Raw genomic sequence first — 24,090 nt, 5'->3', positions numbered from 1 at the left:
AGCAGTGACCTGCAGGGCGCAGACTCTCCAGTCAGAACAATGGGAGAAGTTGGTTGGGTTTTTGGTACCATCAAGCCTAATTAGACCCATTTCATACTTTACCAACTTTCTTTGCTCCTCCTGGGACTTTGACATCGTTCCATACTCTGTGCACAAGCTCTTCGGGAGGTGAGTGCACCCGCCAAGGCACAGTACACACACCATCACATACTGTTTCGGGAATGCAACTGCAGCTCTCCTCTCTATGCTCCTCTGAAAACTAGGAAAGGAAAGGAGCAAACCTCACAGGGTTTTTGTATGGATACATACCATAATATGTGTTAGGCCAGTGCCGTCTACCTTGGCCTGCTGAAAGGGTGCTGGACAAGCTGTCCTCATTCATGTTTGTATTTTTCTGTGTCTCCAGAGAAGAGGTTCTCTGCCTCATATCCCATGTCCATTAATATGCATAAAAACTTGTAACAGCAGGCAGGATTTCCACGTCTGAAGTACATTTATGGCTTTTTCTAGCTTGTGTTTCTCCTGATACACAATAAACAAGGGACCACTGGGTGCAGAAAGGGGAGCCTCCAAGCATGACTGATACAAAAGAAGTTACATAGCGATTTCGTTCACTCAACCTGCATCTATATAACAGTTACATTACCCAGTGACATTTCTGCACACAGAGCATAATGCTGGGATCCAAGAAAACCATTGCTGAGCTCAAATTCTACTGTTTGCACACAATAATATAGAGGCTGCAACACACAGCTCAGGACTGGGAAGAATTTCAGAACAGAGGGAGTGGTGAGAAATGAGTGATGGATATGAGGACTTTGGTAATAGAGACAGTGACAGAATCCTGGTGCTGGTATATATATATATATATATATATATATTGGTCTTTTTCCTTTTTATCGGTACCTGAGATCGAACTCACGACTGCCTACTTGCAAGGCAGGCGCTTATGCGGCTGAGCTAAATCCCTAGTCCCTGGTATATTTTTTGATTCTATGGTAGAGACATGGTTTTGGGTTTTTCTTGTCAGAAGTAAGAGTCAGATAGTGCTGTAGGTGGAATTGTTAGAGTCCTTTAATAGGAGAGTGGAGAATGAGCTTCAATGCCAGTACCTAGGAGGCTCATCTTGAGTAAAGCAGCTTTCATTTCTGCTGGATCGCCATGTCAACATGTCCATCCCTACTCAGAGCAACCAGGGGCCAGGCTGGAGTTGGGATGCACAGACTGCTGTCAAATTTGCTTGAAGCCCAAACCTGGGAGATCAAATCCATGGAATTTTGCAACTGTTTCTTTCGGAAAGAATGATTGTAATGAAGTAGAGACTCATAGGATTAGAATTTGCCTTTGTAGGCAGACTCAGCAATGCTAGGACATTCACAGGGGGCTGGGGGGTGGGTTGGGCTTTCCTCAAGGCAGAGAGACAGGACCAGGCAAAACACAAGCTTGTCTTGGAGAGACAGGGTAACAGGCAACTCTGAGCCTCTGACTCCTGCTCATTCATTTCTCCCCAGCACAATTTCTTCCATGTTTGAAAACTGGCCCGAATGGTACCATCCACCGTACATTCCGAAACTCACAGTTTCAGAGGTCTGCATGCAGGCAAAGTCACGTGGAGCACACCTGGAGCCTGCTTTAACAGATGGTGAGGCACAAACAACACAGTCTGGAAGACTGTAAATGGGTTTCAACTGGGCATTGGAATTCCCAAAAGAGTAGCTGTGTCTTTTATGCATTTGATAGGTGACTAACTTGCTAAGCTTTCCCCCTTCTAGCTCCTGCTCCATGTCACCCGCGACATGAACCTGCTTTGCAGACAGAGCCAGCAGTAGAGTCAAAGCCTCTGCTGGAGAGAGCAGAGCAACAGAAGCCAGCTGTAGAGCCCTCCTGCCTGTCTTCTGAAATGGAGGACGGGTCCATGCAGGAGGTGCTCTTAGCCCTCTCTCCTAAGAAAGTAGCTCAACAACTGACGCGGATGGATGCGGTGAGCAGCTGAGCTCAGTGGGCAGGGTAGGGGCAGCCTCTTCTCCTGCATGCTCATCTCAGTCAAACCTTTCCTTGACCAGATTACATGGATCGATGAGAGACCACAGTTCCATGTCCTATGTTCTGTGACGCCTTACTGATCCTTAGCCCCTAAGCTACCCCTGTCCTCATGTGGATGAAGGCAATGGAGATGAGGCCCTGAGGACAGCAGCTTCACAAAGTGATTGTGAAGTCCAACTAAGACTGGAAAAATGGAAGCAGGACAGAGATCAGGCCCTCATGACAAAATAGGGTGTTCACACAGATGTACGTAGGGGTATGCATCACATAGCCATCTTCCCAGAACACATGGCCACAATTACCACTTGGCAGGCATTTGAAGTACACTACCTTCTACATCAGACAGCCAGACACATCCTCTAGTCATAGTTGTCACAGGAAATTTGCATTCAAGTGAACATAGGAGCAGAGGGCAGACGAGTTTAGGAAAAGAAAAAATAATCTCAGAACTAACAGGACTGACAACCTTCTATTGCTGGAAATTTGAGGATGGTCAAGGAGGAATTCGAACTCATTTTCGCATCATTGCTGGGTCCTGGGTCTTCCTCAGTTGGCCTCCAAAAGTGGGGAGAGAACAAAACTCTGTCCTTATCTCGAGCTCATGATGTCTAACTCAGACCTCAGCCACCTGCCTGTCACCAGCTGAAACTGCCAACTCTAGCTGGGGTTGACTAGGCCCATGTGACATTTGTCCACAGGAGCTGTTCAAGAAGGTAGTGCCCTGTGACTGCCTGGGCTCCATCTGGACACAGCGAAATAAAAAGGGAAATGAACACCTGGCACCCACCGTTCGGGCCACCATCGCCCAGTTTAACCAGGTGGCCAACTGTGTCATCACCACCTGCCTTGGTGTCCCTGGCATGCGGGCCACAGACAGAGCCAAAACCGTGGAGCACTGGATAAAGGTGGCCAGGGTAAGCTGTGACAGGGCACTGACAATTTCTCTGGAGATCTACGATCTGCCCCTCATTCAACAGATCTTAGGTTTAAAAGATTTTTCTGAGATGTACAATCCTTTGGTCCTGCCTGACATGGGTCCTGCCTGATCTAGACTCACATGTCATGTGGCATGAAGGGTGTGATCATCCTATCTCAGCTTCTTCTTTGACTTTCACTAAAATTGTTACCAATGACAGTTATGTAACTTGAGCCCTAGTGACTTTCATTCTGGCACTCAGTTAGTTGCTTGTGGGGAACCCTGGGCATCGTCTCACTGAGAAGGGTTAAACCATCTGACACAGCTGAAACTGCAACAGGCTGATCTCCAGCTGCCCCAAGCCCACATGAAATGACTGTGTTGTTTGCCTTCCTAGGAGTGTCTGAAACTGAGGAACTTCTCCTCACTGCATGCCATCATCTCTGCTCTGCAGACTGCACCCATACATCGTTTGAGCGAGACGTGGGGAGAAGTGTCCAGGTGGGTCTGCCAATCTTCATAAGGAAACCGCAGTAGATAAGTGACAGATACGGTAGACTAGATCTACCTTCTGCCCTCTGCATGGCCCTGGAAAGATCTGGGGCACTAAGGGTAGGAGTCACCTTGTAAGTGGGATATCTAACCCTCTCTGCTTTGATGCTAGGGTTTCCTTCTCAGGATTCAAGTTCCTTAATGTAATGCACAATTGTTCATAAAAAGTCTTTCTTCAAGTGATCACTAAGCAGCAGTTGAACTCTTTGTCCAGTTGAAACCATAACTGTCAAAACAGACAACTCTATGGTCAGCTAAAATGTGAGGGACAGGATGATCAAATGAGAGCTCCTATCCCAGTCCTTGGGCTTGCATAGGTTTTATATGAACTTAGTTAGAAATGCACATCCAGGTAGTTGGTTTCCTTTGGTTCTCAAGTGAAAAGAATTTGAACTCACATGCCTGCTGTTATTCTGCAGTTCCTCCTTATGGTTTCTCTCTCAAACAGGAAAACATCAAAACTTTTCACAGACCTGTGCACAAAAGACACTGCAGAGAACAGGAATCTGCTTCTTAAGGTAGAGAAGGGGATCTGGGCTAAAAGCATTTCAAAGAGAGAAAGGAGCAATTTTGGAAGAGGTTCGGGGGCAGATATGGATTTCTCATTTGTTTTATCATTTCTTTGTCTTTTCCTCATTGATAATTTGAGAAATTCCAGTTGTATCTTTGGGAATCACAGGAAGGCAGCTCGATTTGTCCTTGGTGAGGCTGGAGGCTTTGGGCACATGAAATTCTAGTTTTGGTAAGCTTCTGGGCTCTCAGAAAGGCTAAGTGAGCAGGAAGGGTTGGTGGACTGGTAGAATCAGCAAGTCGCTGGCTGCCATGCTAGGAAATGAGTGGACAAAGGGAAGCTTAGCTCATGTCCCACTGGGTGCAGCTGGGACTGATTCATGGGTGTGCTGTAGTTTCTCTCTCTGCCCCTGTGCCTGAACTGATGGGTCTTCAGATTTCTACTTCAGAGCCCAGCTGGCAGCAGCACTGACTCCTGATGACTGAGAAATAACTTGAGGTCTCACATATTCAATAGCGGATCCTTAGTGAGCAGAGCTCAGACTCCACTTCCCAGGGAATTCCTTGCCCTGTCCTTCATAGATGACACTTGAGGAGACCACATTCTAAATGGATGTTCAGAGACCGTGTCAGAAGATCTCCCTTGGCAGATTCCTAGGACCAGATGAAGTTGGATGTCACCTCTGATCTAGCTGTTTGTCCATAGGTTGAGGGGCCTGGGCCAGGAAGGAGTTTCTCACACATGATAGGTCACTGACTCTTCCACTCTGCATGGGCATGGCAGGGTACCTGGACACACTCCAGGAGCTCAGAGGATAGGATGGTGATTAGGGGTGCTGCTGGAATATATGGTAAAAGCAGCTGAGATTTTATTTGAGCTGGCAGGAACAGCTGGCTGCCCTCATAGTGTCCTGGGAAAGTCACTGGCCTGCTTGAACCTGACTCCTCATTTGGAGAGAGGAAACTTGAGAGCTTAGTGCAGGGAGCACACTGTGGCAATGAGTGCAAGTTCATGTGCTTCCTCCTGGATCCTCCTCAGAAAGGTGACATTAAGAGCAATGATAATTATACAAGCTGAGTGCTTTGAGAGGCTATGAGGCAGGTGTATGTTGAGACGGGGGAGCAGGTTTAGAATTTCCAGGCCACATGCCCAGGGTGACTTTCCAAGCAGTCATGGAAGCTGGGATTGAATCTAGAAGTAGACTGAGAGGGTAACAGATGTTTTACCAGCTGACCGGAGACTGGCCTGTAGGGCATTGCTTGGAGGGACAGGGCTGTAAGGAGAGAAAAATGTCACTAACCCTGCCTGACCCTGGCAGGTGGGGCTCTCCAAGAAGGCCACCCTGGAGACCAACCCTCAGAGAGCCCAGATGAGGCAGTGGAAGAAGAAGAAGGTGAGTGAGCTGTGCTAGGGTGGGTGTGAGGGCTCTCAGGGCAGGAGACCCTCCAGACCATCCAGCCTGAGCCAAGCCCCAGAGGGTCTTTGCTTAGAGCAGATATGGGCCCATGGGATACAAGTCAATTTTTACCACTTAATCTATGCATGGTGGGCTGTGACGTTATTCATGGCACTCTGGGAAGATGGGGTAGAAGGATCACATCTTCAAGCCCAGCCTGGCAACTCAGTGCTTTAGTAAGGCCCTGTCCCAAGGTCAAAACTACAAAAGGCTTCAGAATATGTCTTTTGCAAACACCCTAGTTTTGGTATCCAAGAAGAAAAACAATTGCCATGGAGGTTATTAGGGATATTTAATGTCATAAGAAAAGAGTCAGAAGTGAGAGAATTGAAGGAAAGTAGGTGAGTGTCCCAGAGAGGGACAGGAGAGAGGTGCATCAAATGTCAGGGGACCTTATAGGCCTCGAGTGGGACCTGGGAGTGGGGACTCATCATCACTACCTCCCAATGGCACAGGGCCTGGTCCCCTTCCTTGGCACATTCCTGACTGACTTGGTGATGCTGGACACTGCGATGGAGGAGTATGTGGATGTGAGTGATCCTTGGGGTATCAAGTGTGGGAACAGGATCATTGGACTTGAAACAAAAGGCTCCTGGCATTAACCCTTAGTCCCCAGCTAACCTACTCTTGTCAGATCCTTACACCTGGCCCTGTGTGCTGTTGGCACCAAGTCCATCATGCCCATGAGTGAAGGACCCTCTGAAATGACCCTGAGTCTCTCTTATCCAAACCCTGAAGCTGCCCTGCCACAAAGCTGCATAGGGCCTTGGCTGAGCTGAACTCAGTCTCTCCCTCAGCTGATGAGCAAGGGAGGGTAGAGATATAGGTTCCCCAAAGTCCATATGGCTAGTATTCTTTCCTTTCTTAGGCCCTAGTTTTCCAGTCTGCTCTCAACAGGTTTTTGGGTTTAAGTCCCTCAGCCTCAGCTCTCATGTATGTCCTCTCCAGAGCCCAAACCTGACCTGGGTCCTCATCCATTTCTATGCACTCTTGACCCCCATGGGCCTAGGCACAATGCACAATGGCCACAGGTAGGGATGGGCTATTCACGTTCCAGTCCTTCTCATGAATATCTGCTATCTTTTTTGCAGGATAATTTGATGAACTTTGAGAAAAAAAAGAAAGTAAGCCACTGTGTCCTACAGTTCCTGGAGGGAGGGAGGCAGAATTCAGAGACCCCATGGGCTGAACACTCTTTAGCCCCAGCCCTCTGCATCTTGGTTTTAGTAGGAGGGGTTTTTGCACAGAAAAGATGAAAACCATCCTGATGGAGTATGTGCCTAAGACACTGGAAACATGTGTAACTACCTGGACATGGGGCTGTTTCAACCCAACTCACAACAGCTTGGGTTTGGAAGAGATAGAGAAGCAGAGGGGACTACTAAACAGAAAGCCCTGTAGACCAGTCCTTAACTCTCCCTTCTCTGGGCAAGGCCCCCACCTCATTGCCAGTGCAAGCCCTCTCAGTATGCTGCCTGCCCCTCTTGCCCCAGGAAATGACAGTCCTTCAGGAGATTCAACTTTGCCAGGTAGCAGCCAGAAAATACAACTTCAAGCCAAAGGAAAATTTTCAAAACTGGTTTAACTCAAAAAAGTGGCTGACTGACAATGAAAGGTGAGGACCAGCCAGCTATTGTGGGAAAGCCCAGGGTTGGGGGTTCTCCTTCCTGGACTGCTGCAGACAGCCCAGGCCCATGGCGCCACTGCTGTCCACAGACCATGCTGCTTGGTGACTGCTGCCTGTGATAACAGGACTTGGGCTGCTGGGCAGGCATTGCTGGGCAGACTCAAGGCAGGGCTCTTGGGAGACTAAAAAATGCCTCTCTGTCCTGCAGCTACAAGGTGTCCCTTCTTCGGGAACCCCGATCCAAGCATGCCAGCAACACACTCACTGCCAAGAAACAATCATAAATCTTAGAGGCAACTGACTGCCCAGACCAGCATGTGCAGGTGGCCTCAGCACTCCATGAGATCTGCATATGAGCTCCTGCCAGAGTGTGGACAGGAGCAGGTCTCTCGCTTTGAGTGATCACCTCACCCACACTTTGGAATGACAGAATATGGCAGAAGATTGATGTCAAACGTGTAGGGCAATAGCACTGTTTTGTTAATGTATAAACACAAAACCTACAAAGTTTTAAAAAAGATAAGAAGTTATCCACTTTGCAGGGCTGGGGATTTAGCTCAGCGGCATAAGCACCTGCCTTGGAAGCAGGCAGTCTGAGTTCGATCCCTGGTACCGATAAAAAGGAAAAAGACAAAAAAAAAAAAAAAAAAAAAAAAAAAGAAGTTATCCACTTTGCATTCTAAATAAAGTTAAATATTAAATTAGTTAAATATTAGTTAAATATTAAATTAAATTAAACTGTTAAGTTTAGGAAGCTAGTATGTCTTAATATTGAATACACTTTATATTTGTACTTTGCATATCCAAAGTAAAATACAAAAACTCTATTTGGACTGACGTTTATCAGTCTTTTACTAATTCAAAACTTTTGATGAATTCATTTGTATATTTTACATTCTATTTTATTGCTCATATTTCTGAGTTAGTGACAAAATCACACACTGTTCTACATGAATGTTATAGAAAATTATCATTTATTATTTGTTTGTATCTACATTTTATGAATGCTATCTTTGTACATATTTCTAGTTGTTTTTCTTTGCAATTTAATTAATAATTTAATATGTATGTATGTATTATTTAAAATGTTCGGGCTCATCTCTCAAAACATAAAAGTCTTCAGTTTCATACATTTACATGCTGTTGTCTTTTTTCAGTTATGTTTACTACATGTGATTTCTTCCTTACATGATTTTTTTTTTTTTTGGTACTGGAAATCAAACTCAAGAGCTCACACTTGACAGGCAGGCACTTGTGCCCCTGAGCTACACCCCAGCACTCTTACATTCATTTTTATGTATGTGTATGAGTTTGGAAGTTTGCTGTTGGTTTTGGGTATGAAACACATCAATAGAATCTGATATTGCAAATAATATATAAATTCAGGAAACTTTATAATTCTAAATAAATTAGGTATATGTTATGTCCTTTATTACACAGGGTACAAAGCATTTATATCATGTTAGAAAGTAAGCATAATACAATCTACTGGCTAGAAGGAACATCTGAACTATTTCCTTTTGCCCACTCATTTCTTATATCACTACACATATCACAAAATGGAAATTATTTCTGAAATAATTGAAGATATCATGCTGTCTCTCTTGGTGTAAGGTCAATGTGCTATGAAATACAATATGATTTTTAAAAAACTACAATGCTGTGCAACAAATTATGAACACGTTTTTGCATCCGAATAATTAATGAGTAGAAAGTAATACTGCCGTTACATTTACTAAAACAGAGGTCAGTGGAGAGAACACTTATCAGATGGTGCCTGATTACAGGCAGGCTAATCACACCAGCAAACAGCTTTCCTAGCACAATATAATTTTCAGAAATAGACTCGTCTGACATAAAACAGCGTTGATGGCTGTCGCTGGTTTTCCTGCTGCTTCATACTTATCCTATTGCTCAGGTTATTTTCAATTTGCCTGCTTTGGGCAAGTAATTCAGTGCCCAGGATGCCCTATCTTTTTCTTCTTAAATACTCTTATTAGCATCTTTCACATGAAAAGAGAGTGCATGCAATCTGTTGTCCATCATTCCAGTGGGAAGGGTAGGTGAGAATTTGCTTTACAAAGGAAAAACTACTACTAATATTTCATTCCTATGAATAATTCTCATAAAATTACTGCACTTATGAAGTAGGCAATTACTCTTATTATCTCTCTTTTTCTAATGTACCTTTAAAGAATTTTGCTTTTTCATCATCAAACTCATTAACAGGAAACTATATTTTACTTTCCATTTTAAGTTTTTTGAAGATTTGGTGATATCTTTATTCTTGATATATTTGCTTTTTTCATGCAGTAATGACCTTTTATTTTAAAATTCATGATATATTAAGGTCACTTTAATATATGAAATAACTTCATGTATTCATAATGATATATGAAATAACTTCTCTTTTGGTGTTGGAGATTGAACTCAGGTGATGGAAAACAGTAAACATGGACTATATAGGTCAACCCTTATTGAACAACCTCCTGCATGAGAAACTTTGCATAATATAAATCAATCTTCCCCAATTCTTTATTTTCTCATAAATGTTATTATTATATGTGGCTGAAAGTTATAATTGCAATACTATAAGTTTTCTTTAGTACTTTAAAGTTATTATTATGCAGTGTTTTCACACTGAATTTAAAATTTTTGCATTTAGTATTCCTTCTGTGCACATACTGAGGACTCTTCTAGAGTTGTCCTTCCCAGGATGCTTTGAACTGCATAGCCAATGGCTTCTTCAGTTTCTTATTGCGAAATCAGTATTAACTGTTGATGGCTCAGTTTTCTCAGATTACTTCATAGTGTCCTGAAGTTACTCTAGACTTCTGTTCATTCCTTTTTCTTAATGTTATTTCTCATTAGCGGTTTGTTGTTTCTTTTTCAAGTTCACAATTACTTCCTAATCTGAAGTACCACTTGTAGGATTGCTGATCCTCTTGCAGGATTCTAAGTATCACATTTTCTGTGTGGATACGTGTGTGTGTGTGTGTGTGTGTGTGTGTGTGTGTGTGTGTGTGCATGCGAGTGTATTTCCAGTATTATACGGAGTACTTTTCATAACTTCCTATACCTAGGGTAAATGCTCACATATTCATGAATGGTGTTTACTATATCAACTATAACTCTTATTCAAATGGCTGATGATGCTGTTAGATAAACACTAACAAGAGTGCATGTAGTTGAACAACATGATTACATTATTTATTCTCATATGTATTTGACGGTGACAAGAGAAGGCTTTCAGAGTAAGGTGAGCTCTCTCAGTGGCAGGCTGCCTGGTTTCTGCATCTGCCCAAGTTTGACTCTAACTACTGCTCTGTATTTCAGCCCCGCCTTACTCTTAATGTTCCCTCCAATAAAGCTTTACCTGGCTCCTGTCAGGATTAGCCAGGAAGCCTGAAGAGGCCTTTGTCTGCCTACAGACCCCTTTCCTCTGCCTGCCAGCCTGTCAGACACATGCACCTGCTTGCTCATTCACTGGGATAATCTCATTATGTTTTTCTCACATTTCATTCAAATTCACTTCCCTTGTTTGTTCCTTCTCTTTTCATAGTCTCTCACATACTCCATCCCTCATTTCTGTTATACAAGAATATTCTCATTAAAGCCTACTGCTCCCCTAGTAGGTCCCAAATTATTACTTCCTCTGTCAGTTCCTGAGGAATGAAACACTTGGAGAATAGTTCAAAGAAGTTTTAAATTACACGTGAATTTATGGATTATTTTTCAGATACCGATATACTTGGTGGTTACTCTGTCCTCAGAAACAGTGCTAAGAGCTCAATCTAGTGCCAAATTGGAGAACAAAGGGTTGACTGCATTGTTTCCTGCTGGGACCCTGACAGCCTAAGAAACATCACAATGAATAAGGCACTTCCTCAAAAGGTTTATGCACAATAGGTCTTTCACTCTCCAACCCCAGTGATCCTCAAACTTCAACATATTACACTCACACACATTCTTTCTCTGTCTCTGTCTCTGTCTCTGTCTCTCTGTCTCTCTCTCTGTCTCTCTGTCTCTCTCTCTGTCTGTCTCTCACAGACACATAAACTCACACACACTAGATTCATCAGAAAGCCAAGAAAACAGATTCCCAATATTTGCAGTTCTCTAAAACCAATTCTACTGATATCACAATTGAAATATCAAAGAATTTGAAACCAGAATACTGAAAACAATCAATTACATTAAAGATGATACAAATAAGGAGCTGAATTAATCAAATAATTTATTATTTAATGAGGTCAAATAAGATACAATAGAGAACTGAATGATTCCAAGAGGAAATCATTATGCAACATATGATACACTGCTGCAGTAGAAAAAGAGAATTAGGGAAAATAAACTAAGAATTCCTAGAAGTCAATGCACAAATAGACTTATTAGAAATACAACTGAAAAAAATTCAACTGAAATTCTCAATTTAAGATGAATCACAAGTTATAGTATCAGAATCATAGGACATACTGGATGCGCTAGATTAATGACACAGAGAATAAAAATGAGAAGTGATGAGAAGTGGAATAGGCCAGAGTAGAATATGAAATTAACATTTCAGATGTATAATAATGTTACCTAATATATATTTTAAAAATAATTCAGAAAATCATATTGCATTCACCTATTAAAGGGGAAAACTCACTTTACTGATGCAATATGAAAGAATAAGAGAAAACCAACTAAAATACAAAAGTGAAAAGTAAAGTGACACCCTCAGAGTAAATGGAATTGTATTTTAGCACTGTGAAGCACACGGAATTTAAGAAAGGGAGCTAGTAAAATTAGCAGTAGAGACAAAAATAAATTCAATCAATAAAATTAGAATAATAAAATGTTCAAATATTGGAATTGAGTACTATTTTTCACATATTCCATATCATTTATCAAACAGTGAAAGAGATTACAAGTTATATACTGCAAAGGAATGATAAAGGTGTATTTTGATATATATGCTATCACAGCTGAGTTAATAGCTATCCACATGCATGTATCAAATTAACACAGTCTAGTAAATTCACACAAATATGGTCACTTCATCTATGTAACCTGTACTTTAGTTAATCTTTGAATAATAATGGTTGAGATCTGGAATACCCTCTTAACATCTCTTACACTTATAGGCTGGGCTTTTAGAATGTGAGGAAATCACAGAGATACTTATAGCTAGGAGCCTGACCACTGGGCCCATGAACCTGGGGGAATGGATGTCTCTCTCTGGCTCCTCCCTTCTCCCCCTGCTTCCTGGTCTTCATGAGGAGAGCAGCCTTTCTTCCACGATGCCCTCCATTACCCTGTTTCTAGCTTGCAACCAGCTCACCAGGGACTGACACTGTGAAACATAGCAAACTTTACCACTTCTCTGCTGTCAACTGCTTTGTCCCAGTCACAAGGAAAGAAAGTCATGCATAGGAAGTAAGCACCAACTGTCTTCTGGCAAACACAAAGCAGAAAAAATACTGAACTTACATTTGCAGAGGTAGACATGGGTCTCCTAGTTGTGCCTGTGTGTTCCTTCTCCTGACGGTGAAGATAACCTGAAGGAAGGACAAGCAGGAGTCTAACACTAGAAGATAAATGTTTGCCACGTTCAACATTTGGTTCATTCTATTTTATGAAGAGGAAAGGAATTTCATAAAATCCATGTGCTAGAATACACACATGTACACACACCCTGCGCACACACACACACACACACACACACACACACCGTACACACACAAATACACATGGACATTGTTCATACCCTTGACGATCACGGTGGTCATCACAATTTGATAAAAGGATAAACTGTAAGTTTTGGCTATCTTCCATTTTGTTCTCTGAGATTTCACCATAAAGAGTATCAGGGAAGTTACTGTATTCAGACTGAGGGATTCAAAGAGAATCCTGAGCTGTGCATCATTCTCCTGTTCCTTTTACCAGCAATTTATCCCTTGATTCATGGACATTTAACACTCACTTCATCCATCGCTGGCAACTGCAAACTGAAAATCATGTGTGTGTGTGTTTTTCTTTTGCTTGTCAGTAGCTGCATGCTATTTCTCTGTCACTGTCAAACATGCTCTGGCTCTCCTATTCCTTCCGTATAGACTTGAAAACTCAAGCCACAGAAACCTGCAATGCTTTCTTATGTTTTTATTTCCACCAAAAAAATATTTTGCTGGCCCCGTTAAATAACTCTGTTACACACAATTGTTCCTACACACTTTCTCAACATTCTGCCGTTTCTTCAGATGTCAGCCAGGAAGAACATTAGCTACACAAAACTGCAAATATTAAGGTTTTTTTCTTTTTTCTCTTACTCAAACCCTGACTTTGGATTTCATCGCAGGGCCTTAGTGAGTGATGTACTGTGGAAATGAAATCGTTTTTCCCAGGAGGTTAGAGATAATCTGCAATGCATCAGTGCCATGAGATAAGCATTGAATATCTTTGAAGTTATGAGTATACGTTCATCTGAAACTTTAATGCATCTACTTGGTGCTCATACACCTCCTTCACCACATATCTCAAACCTGTTCTTGATTGCATGGTTTCGGGCCTAGGACTTAGCTCAATGGCATAAGTGCCTGCCCTTGCAAGCATGCAGGCATGAGTTTAATCACAGTACCAAAAAAAAAAAAGAATGGATTTTGATTTCATGATTTCTTTTCTTATTATTGAGTTTTTAAATTTCTTTGTGTATTATGGATATAATTTCTTTATCAGAAATAAATTCTTCCAATAATTTTCCCCCTGCAATTATCTTCATTCTGTTTCCTGATTGCCCTAATGTATGAAATGATCTGCACATTCACAGCAGGAGAAAGAACTGAACAGTAGCTAATATAAGTATTTAATAAACTCCTGGGATAAGTTTTGTATTACTGGGATCCCATTCTTTGCTGTGATTGATTATATTCTATGTGGAAATTCAAACCAAGATACAAGACTTTCACCACTTTTAAATCCCTGGATTTAGGGGAATATCTTTGACAAATGGCTGCAACCCTAAGAAAAAAACAAGCAATAAACCAATTTAGGCAGATGCACCTTTTCTCTCTGGAAGTTTAGGGAGCAGATGCTGTTTCCTTGCGTTTTGTTTTGTCTGGGTTTGACTTTGTTTGTTTACACTGATTACACTCACTCGTGCAATTCAGTACATATTCATCCAACCAATGAAAAGACACACACATATGCTCCTGTTGTGTAACCCCTGAGTTGTACAGTGCTTTCTCTTTCCCTCCCTAGTGGATCCATGACTCTTAATTGTGGACTGAGTTGAGCTATAGCTGCTCAGTTATGCAACAGAATTACCTAAGAAATATCTACATTGTTCACTTCCAAGCCTTCAAAGATCAGAGAAACTAAAAGGCTATTTCCCTGGCCATAACAGACAGAATGGGAAAAAGAAAATTGCATGAAATTTGAATTTCCTTTTACCAAATCAAATATATGCAGAAGGCAACAAAGTGAAATGGACCCTGTAAGTCAGACCCAGGTCTGCTACTCAATGGCTGTTGACTTCATGGAACTTACTACATATCCAGTGTTGTTTTCAGATGTAAGAAAGAGTTAATGATGCATAGCGGCTTTTCAGAGTTGCTGAGAGAATGAATTTATGTAATGCATTTAAATAACTAGATGAATTATACAATATAATAAATGCTGAGTTATCCTTGGTCTTTTAAAAATTACTTTTTCATTCCCTATTCTTATATTTCTGCCCCTCTGCAATGAACGTTTTACATCTTCTACTGGTGCATAAAATGTATTACACTTTGAGATCTCTGAGTCATTCATTTTCTTCTCTCTCCTGACATATGATAATTAATTGTTTACATGATCTACATTTATGTTTATATGTTTTACACAAGTAGAAGGAGCACTCAAAACCACTCTTACTCACCAATACCTGGATAAATGCCCAACCAGCTCCAACCAACACCTGATAGCATATGATGAATGACAGCAGAACAGTGGGGTCTTTGGAGAAGCGGAACGCAGCATTCCTAGGAAGCTCAGCTCTTCTTCTACAGTGCATGGACACCTGGAGAAGCCACACAGCCATCACATTCACCAGAACTGTGGGCAGGAGAAGGATCTTTGAGAATCTCCCTGAACAAAATCCTCATTTACTTCTACATATAAAATCCCAATGGCCTGGTTGTTTAGCTCTGATTTAAATGTTTCCAGTGACACCGATTTACTGCCCTCAGTAGTAACCCAAACCCAGATCTGTATACACATGGATGAACTAAAGAAGAACTAACCCTATTATAAAAACTTCTAACAGGTTTATTATGCATTCATCCAAATGAGAGAATATTTTATTGCTAAATGAATTAACAAAAAGGTCAAAACAAAATGAAAAAATAAGATATTGGGTAGTATGTTAGAAAGATTTGCAAAAATTTCTGCATATTTATAGAATATTTTACTGATGAAAACATAAATCAACAAGAATTACATGTGATAGTTATGTCTTATATGAGAAAACTGAGTGAGCTGCATAAAACTAGAATTCATTGAAAAACATGCATACAGTCATTTTCAAAGGTATAAACACAATTTAATGCTAACATGAATAAAAGATAGATTAATCTAAATATAAATAGAGTGTCACTCTATTAAATATCTGTAATAATATTTCTAATTCAAGTTAAAAAATAAAATGCTATTATTTTTCACAAGTACAAATTGCATAAAATTTCCTTAGATTTTAAAATGTCACTAGTTGTGTGAGAACCTGACATAAACAATTTGAAAGACAAAAAGCTTATTTTGGTTCACAATCCACAGGTTGCAGTCCATGGCCTACCTTTTCTCACTTTAGACCTGCAGGAAGTCAGAAAGAGCAGAAAAGGCCAGGAAGAGGAAAGTGTCTCAGCATGGCAACCAGGCACCAAAGAAGAGTCCAGGAGTCAGACAGGAAAAATTCGGGGAACACATATATGCCTCATGTTCACCCCCATGACCCAATAAGGCTATTGCCTTTATCCATCACCTGCCTATAATGACATCCACCTATTCTTGCTGCCTTGATTATCTGATCATTTTCCAAAAACCCCATCGACTCTCAACAAAACCTTTAGTTTTATGGAACATTTCACTTCCCTACCATGACACTCCCATAGTTGCAATCATAGATAATATCACTGTATCTGAATGGCTTAAACAAACATCACCTTATCTAAAGGAAAACCATGATCAGGTAAACTCAGATGGTTTTCCACAGGCTCACTGCTACCTGATTGCAGGTTCTGCAATGTGTAACAAATAAATCATGCTATATGGTTTGGATACCAATGATAATGTGCTCAAATTCCTGATGCCATCACTGAGATGGTCACGGGGGTGAATTAGTTCCCATTTCATTATGTCCTCTAAAGCACAGGCATCCATCACATTCTTTAAATTCTCACAGATTTTTAAGACTACATCTTAGCAGTTTTCAAGGTTTGATCTAAGTGGAAAATAACTTTCCCAAAACCTCATTCCACTCATAAAATTGAACCAACTGAAAGGGTTGGATTCTCCAGCAGGTGGGGGGCTCTCTCCTCCTGCTATGGGAAACCTTGTGCTTACTCATGTTTTACTGTTTTCCTTGATATCTGCTTCTCTGAGTCACTTAACAATAGCACCTTCCTTACTGCCCAAGTCCTAGAAGACACAACAGAAAAGCTCACCACTACCATTTTCTGCACACTGCTGCTCATACCTCATTTTTTTGCAAATGTGTATTTCTGAAAAAGGTTTAAATTTTCAGAGTTTTGCTCGTTTCATCTTTAAATTATTATGGTACTTTTCATTCTGTAAACTATTTCTGCCTCTAGAGCTTCCTTTATATACAGTACAAAAGTACTCTTAAAACATACAGGACAAAAAGAATATTTTCCTAAAATATTTGTGCAGGCTTCAATATTATCTCAGGAGTACAGATGTAGGACATTTTCCATAATAATATCTAGCTACCAAAAAGGCTTTTCATTTATTGAGTTGCTCTCCTACATGATATCACATTTTTCCTCGAATCAAGTGGCACATCTTACCCACTGATATCTGTGGATCTTCTTTACTAAATGTAATACTTCGTATGCTCACAGTCTTTCTCTTTAACTCTGTTTCAACTGATATCAATACAGCCGTTACAGCACTTCTAATTATGGTATTTGCATTGTGATTCTTACTCCTTTTTGGAATGTTTCCACATTGATTTACTGTTTTTAAATTTTCATGTACATATGAAGTTCATCTCTTTTAGAAAGTACTTGGCTTGGAATGGCTCTTCTATCCAGTTGGATAATGTCCTTAACTGAATGCTACATCCTTTACATCCAGGAAAATTCTTTGTTTTTATGGTTTCATTTTGTTGTTGTTGTTGTTTTTCACATCTGTTCTTTTTCTGCATAAACCTCATCTTCCCAGTACACCGACCCCTATATATAACCCAACAATTATCAGGAACTAACCCTCCCCAAAGATTCATCCTATTAGAAAATAATCCTAACTCTAACATAACACTAACCCTAACTTTATAACCCTAAGACTCTGACTATAACACTAAAACTAAGCAATGAGCTAAGCATAAATGAGCAGTAACCCCAAACCTATTACTCATGCTCCCCTACCCTAACACTGACAATACCCTACAATAACACTGACAACATCACCCACTCTGATTCCTAATCCCACCCCTCACTCTAAAACAAAAGAGATGAAAACTAACCATAGTCCTCCACCATTCATCCTATCCCTAACTCTGCTTCTATAAACACAGATTAAACTCAACCAATGTCAAAACCTAAACACTAAACTTTACCTTAACCCTAACTTGAACCCTAAATATGACCCCAGCTCTGACACTGATATTATCCCAACTGGACCTGTATCCTGCAGTATTAATCATAAATGTAACCCTAACCTTAACTCCCAACTGGAAACTCACACTGATCCCCAAGACTAATCACTAAAACCTGCCCTAATTCCTAATCTGAACCCGAACTCTGTTTTTGAAATCTAATCCTAACCACTAACCACTGCCCCTAACACTATATTTAATACCTTTAGCACTTACTGTAGCCCTAAACGTGGGCCTAAGCTAGCCCTCATTCCAATCCCAAAGCTGACTCTGCACCATACACCTCCTTTACTTATTCCCCCAAACAAAACTGAACCCTTAAAAAACCATTAGCTCAAATAAACATCTCCTCATAAATTGGGACTGTTGCTTATTTATTCTCAATAACAAGAAAATGTCCCACATCCCCCTTAGATCTTTATCTCCCTAAACCCAAACCCTAAACTCAATTACAATGCTAATCCCTACCCAAATCCTGAGTAACAGAAAGAGCCAAGGTTTATAGCAGCATGGTCTTAAGAGCAAAATCAAGGAAGCCATCTGTGTATCCACTGGTGACTGTGTAAAGAAAATGTACTATCTACACATAACGGAAAATAAAGAGAATAAAGATATGCCATGTGCAGGAATTTAATCTGCTAAGTGAATGTGAGCACTGTGTGTTTTATGCATGAGATGAGTTTAATAACATTAATGAAATCAAGCAAAAGGGATTTAGAAGAGGAAGAGGGAAGGGGATTACAAAACAACTCTACGGTGAATGTGCACCTACTCCCCACTGTGTGTAACTACAGCTACTGCAAGGATGTACTAAGAAGGAAATACTTTTCAAAAACCTGGAACCTAATTTCTAACACTTCATCTCTCATTCTCAGCCATAACACAGTGCAAATCTCATGTTAAACCTCCACTACATCCCAACAAACCTCAACCCAAACGCCATCTTGTTCCCTCACCCTAACATTCATCCCCTTCCTCATCCTAACTGTAATGGAATTTTGAAGAAATGACCTCATGACCTCGGTGATAGAACCCAACAAGGCTTGGAACTCTGGTAACCAAGCCTCCACACTTTTGAATCTATCTCCTGCCCTGATCACTTGGAGGGAGACATTCAAGAGTAGAAGATGAGCTTTTGCTGTTTTCCTGGTTTCCAAAGTTCTAGCCGCAAAAGGCACAGGAACCAGAGCCTTTTCAGATCTTGGTTCCCACCTCACTGTGGATGTTTCAAGCTAATGTTCAGGAGGAGCCGACAAGTAAGAGAGATAACCCCATGCCAATGCCAGCCTCTTAAGGGCAGTCATTCACCAATGGATTTGGGGGGATGTGCAGGGGTTGACCCAAACAGGGGGAGATTTAAAGTGTCCCAACTTTGACCTGTCCACTTCCTATTTCCTACTTCATGGTTGGAAGTATGACAGGCATCGAAGGTCTATAGTTACGGGATTATTGGGGATCAGTTTATCTGATGGGAGGTTAATCAACTGATTCAAGCTGTCCTCTCGCACCTCTCTGTCTCAAGATTATACATATACCGCCCTATGCCGCCTAACGTGGAGAGATTTTTCTATGAGGGCGCTGTGTGGGGATGGCCAGGAGGAGTGAATGATAACTTGTGGCTCAAATGTCAGGTACTCTCTTGGCAGAGCTCTGTGCAGATCATCAGCACACCATGTGGCAACTCGGTCTCCATCAACCCAGAGCAGGAGCATGAAAACTCCAACAGTGGCCAGTGCTGGTCTAGGGTGCAAGTGAGCACACAAGGGTCTGTACAGGTGAGAACTCATGCTGACCAGGACTAAGATCAAAGAAAGATAACTTCCCCGGGTCATGGCTTAGGGCTTGACCATAGAAATGACCTGTAGTCCCATTGCCAAAGGAATCTGGTCTTCCTTATAACCCTTGTTCACTTAAATAGGTATAAAGTTTCATATCATGCATTTGTAGAATCAGAGCAAGTATGTTCTGAATCATTTCCCTCTAAATCAAGATATGGACAACTTGGTTTGATGTAGTGTTTACTTAACTGCTCCAAGTATCCCATGTGCAATCAACTCCAATACCTTTCTGGGCCTTCTACACATCCAAACTCTTACCAGGAGGGTTCCACAAACAAATGAGTTATGTACACTCACAAAAATATAAACTTTGCTAAGCTGCTCTGCACATTTCTCAATAGTGTCACATCAAGAACATGTCACTCAATTCCCAGTACCAAAAAAAGAAAATAAAAACCTATGCCTGTAGCCATAGCAGATATCAGATGTGGCCTCCCATGGCTGCACAATATTCCATTAAGAAAGGTAAATTCTGGCAGAAGCTAATTTTTTACCATGAGTGGACCAGATGGCACTTCTCAATCATGTGCAGTGAGCAGGACGTGACTCTGTGTGTCCTAGTAGGTGGTGTTTAGTGTCCAGCACTGTCACATACAATGACACAAGTGGCAGTTTTAACAACAGTTCCAGAAACTGCATGTCAAAGTGCTTCCCAGAAAGGTTTCTTCAGAGGCCACCCTGCATCTCAAAATCTCTGTGTCTTTGAAGGGAAATAAGGTTGCAGTACTGATCCTCAGGGCTCCCCTTAAACTAATCTAGGGCAAACCAGCTGTACTGCTTCAGTTAAAAAGTTTTTCCAGAATTTTGTCCCATGCACTATCCTTATCAATGTGGAGGGAAGTTGGTTACTCCAGAACCTTCCAGTCTATATCAACAGCAGCCCACATTCCAAGTATTTTAGGAGGAAGTCTACACATTACTCACTATGGGTGATTCTCAGTCCTGACACGTGTGCCACTCAACAGTCACTTGTCATACAGAACCTTTTACTTTCTCCTCTCCACAGTAGGGATATTTTGGACAACGCTCTTCATGTAAGTTATCAATAAAGGCCGGGGCTGCTGAACCACAGCAGAGACTACCTTAAAGACACAACTTGTTTAGCATTCCCTGGTCCTAACTCTGAATTTTGAGTGAAAATATTTGAATCGTTTTCACTATGGAAACACACACCCACGCCACCACCGCTGCATTCACAAACATAAATGTTTGAGTCTTTCTTGTCCGAACTCTGGATCCCAATCTTCTGGTGACTCATGCTGTTGCTCCTGGCTATATGTTTCTCCTTGTTTTCTCCAGGGTAACATTGAGTCTACTTTGAAGGAAGCAGTGACCTGCAGGGCGCAGACTCTCCAGTCAGAACAATGGGAGAAGTTGGTTGGGTTTTTGGTACCATCAAGCCTAATTAGACCCATTTCATACTTTACCAACTTTCTTTGCTCCTCCTGGGACTTTGACATCGTTCCATACTCTGTGCACAAGCTCTTCGGGAGGTGAGTGCACCCGCCAAGGCACAGTACACACACCATCACATACTGTTTCGGGAATGCAACTGCAGCTCTCCTCTCTATGCTCCTCTGAAAACTAGGAAAGGAAAGGAGCAAACCTCACAGGGTTTTTGTATGGATACATACCATAATATGTGTTAGGCCAGTGCCGTCTACCTTGGCCTGCTGAAAGGGTGCTGGACAAGCTGTCCTCATTCATGTTTGTATTTTTCTGTGTCTCCAGAGAAGAGGTTCTCTGCCTCATATCCCATGTCCATTAATATGCATAAAAACTTGTAACAGCAGGCAGGATTTCCACGTCTGAAGTACATTTATGGCTTTTTCTAGCTTGTGTTTCTCCTGATACACAATAAACAAGGGACCACTGGGTGCAGAAAGGGGAGCCTCCAAGCATGACTGATACAAAAGAAGTTACATAGCGATTTCGTTCACTCAACCTGCATCTATATAACAGTTACATTACCCAGTGACATTTCTGCACACAGAGCATAATGCTGGGATCCAAGAAAACCATTGCTGAGCTCAAATTCTACTGTTTGCACACAATAATATAGAGGCTGCAACACACAGCTCAGGACTGGGAAGAATTTCAGAACAGAGGGAGTGGTGAGAAATGAGTGATGGATATGAGGACTTTGGTAATAGAGACAGTGACAGAATCCTGGTGCTGGTATATATATATATATATATATATATATATATATATATATATATATATATTGGTCTTTTTCCTTTTTATCGGTACCTGAGATCGAACTCACGACTGCCTACTTGCAAGGCAGGCGCTTATGCGGCTGAGCTAAATCCCTAGTCCCTGGTATATTTTTTGATTCTATGGTAGAGACATGGTTTTGGGTTTTTCTTGTCAGAAGTAAGAGTCAGATAGTGCTGTAGGTGGAATTGTTAGAGTCCTTTAATAGGAGAGTGGAGAATGAGCTTCAATGCCAGTACCTAGGAGGCTCATCTTGAGTAAAGCAGCTTTCATTTCTGCTGGATCGCCATGTCAACATGTCCATCCCTACTCAGAGCAACCAGGGGCCAGGCTGGAGTTGGGATGCACAGACTGCTGTCAAATTTGCTTGAAGCCCAAACCTGGGAGATCAAATCCATGGAATTTTGCAACTGTTTCTTTCGGAAAGAATGATTGTAATGAAGTAGAGACTCATAGGATTAGAATTTGCCTTTGTAGGCAGACTCAGCAATGCTAGGACATTCACAGGGGGCTGGGGGGTGGGTTGGGCTTTCCTCAAGGCAGAGAGACAGGACCAGGCAAAACACAAGCTTGTCTTGGAGAGACAGGGTAACAGGCAACTCTGAGCCTCTGACTCCTGCTCATTCATTTCTCCCCAGCACAATTTCTTCCATGTTTGAAAACTGGCCCGAATGGTACCATCCACCGTACATTCCGAAACTCACAGTTTCAGAGGTCTGCATGCAGGCAAAGTCACGTGGAGCACACCTGGAGCCTGCTTTAACAGATGGTGAGGCACAAACAACACAGTCTGGAAGACTGTAAATGGGTTTCAACTGGGCATTGGAATTCCCAAAAGAGTAGCTGTGTCTTTTATGCATTTGATAGGTGACTAACTTGCTAAGCTTTCCCCCTTCTAGCTCCTGCTCCATGTCACCCGCGACATGAACCTGCTTTGCAGACAGAGCCAGCAGTAGAGTCAAAGCCTCTGCTGGAGAGAGCAGAGCAACAGAAGCCAGCTGTAGAGCCCTCCTGCCTGTCTTCTGAAATGGAGGACGGGTCCATGCAGGAGGTGCTCTTAGCCCTCTCTCCTAAGAAAGTAGCTCAACAACTGACGCGGATGGATGCGGTGAGCAGCTGAGCTCAGTGGGCAGGGTAGGGGCAGCCTCTTCTCCTGCATGCTCATCTCAGTCAAACCTTTCCTTGACCAGATTACATGGATCGATGAGAGACCACAGTTCCATGTCCTATGTTCTGTGACGCCTTACTGATCCTTAGCCCCTAAGCTACCCCTGTCCTCATGTGGATGAAGGCAATGGAGATGAGGCCCTGAGGACAGCAGCTTCACAAAGTGATTGTGAAGTCCAACTAAGACTGGAAAAATGGAAGCAGGACAGAGATCAGGCCCTCATGACAAAATAGGGTGTTCACACAGATGTACGTAGGGGTATGCATCACATAGCCATCTTCCCAGAACACATGGCCACAATTACCACTTGGCAGGCATTTGAAGTACACTACCTTCTACATCAGACAGCCAGACACATCCTCTAGTCATAGTTGTCACAGGAAATTTGCATTCAAGTGAACATAGGAGCAGAGGGCAGACGAGTTTAGGAAAAGAAAAAATAATCTCAGAACTAACAGGACTGACAACCTTCTATTGCTGGAAATTTGAGGATGGTCAAGGAGGAATTCGAACTCATTTTCGCATCATTGCTGGGTCCTGGGTCTTCCTCAGTTGGCCTCCAAAAGTGGGGAGAGAACAAAACTCTGTCCTTATCTCGAGCTCATGATGTCTAACTCAGACCTCAGCCACCTGCCTGTCACCAGCTGAAACTGCCAACTCTAGCTGGGGTTGACTAGGCCCATGTGACATTTGTCCACAGGAGCTGTTCAAGAAGGTAGTGCCCTGTGACTGCCTGGGCTCCATCTGGACACAGCGAAATAAAAAGGGAAATGAACACCTGGCACCCACCGTTCGGGCCACCATCGCCCAGTTTAACCAGGTGGCCAACTGTGTCATCACCACCTGCCTTGGTGTCCCTGGCATGCGGGCCACAGACAGAGCCAAAACCGTGGAGCACTGGATAAAGGTG

The 24,090-nt window shown here is 42.0% G+C and overlaps 1 long non-coding RNA gene across 1 annotated transcript in view; it reads right to left on the bottom strand.

Annotated features, from left to right (window-relative positions):
* The window catches only part of LOC134475148 (uncharacterized), a 166,057-nt gene that overhangs the window by 69,165 nt on the left and 72,802 nt on the right, over positions 1–24,090 (bottom strand). The window contains exons 8-9 of the long non-coding RNA XR_010046110.1: positions 15,003–15,178; positions 12,581–12,648 (exon numbers count right to left, since the gene is read on the bottom strand). This is a non-coding gene — a long non-coding RNA (uncharacterized LOC134475148). The remainder of the gene's footprint in view (positions 1–12,580; positions 12,649–15,002; positions 15,179–24,090) is intronic.

This window comes from Cavia porcellus, unplaced genomic scaffold (genome assembly GCF_034190915.1).
Source record: "Cavia porcellus strain 051 isolate PalLab524CR breed Dunkin Hartley unplaced genomic scaffold, mCavPor4.1 scaffold_136, whole genome shotgun sequence".
In the NCBI taxonomy this organism is placed as follows: domain Eukaryota; kingdom Metazoa; phylum Chordata; class Mammalia; order Rodentia; family Caviidae; genus Cavia; species Cavia porcellus.
This window is presented reverse-complemented; position numbering and strand designations above follow the sequence as displayed.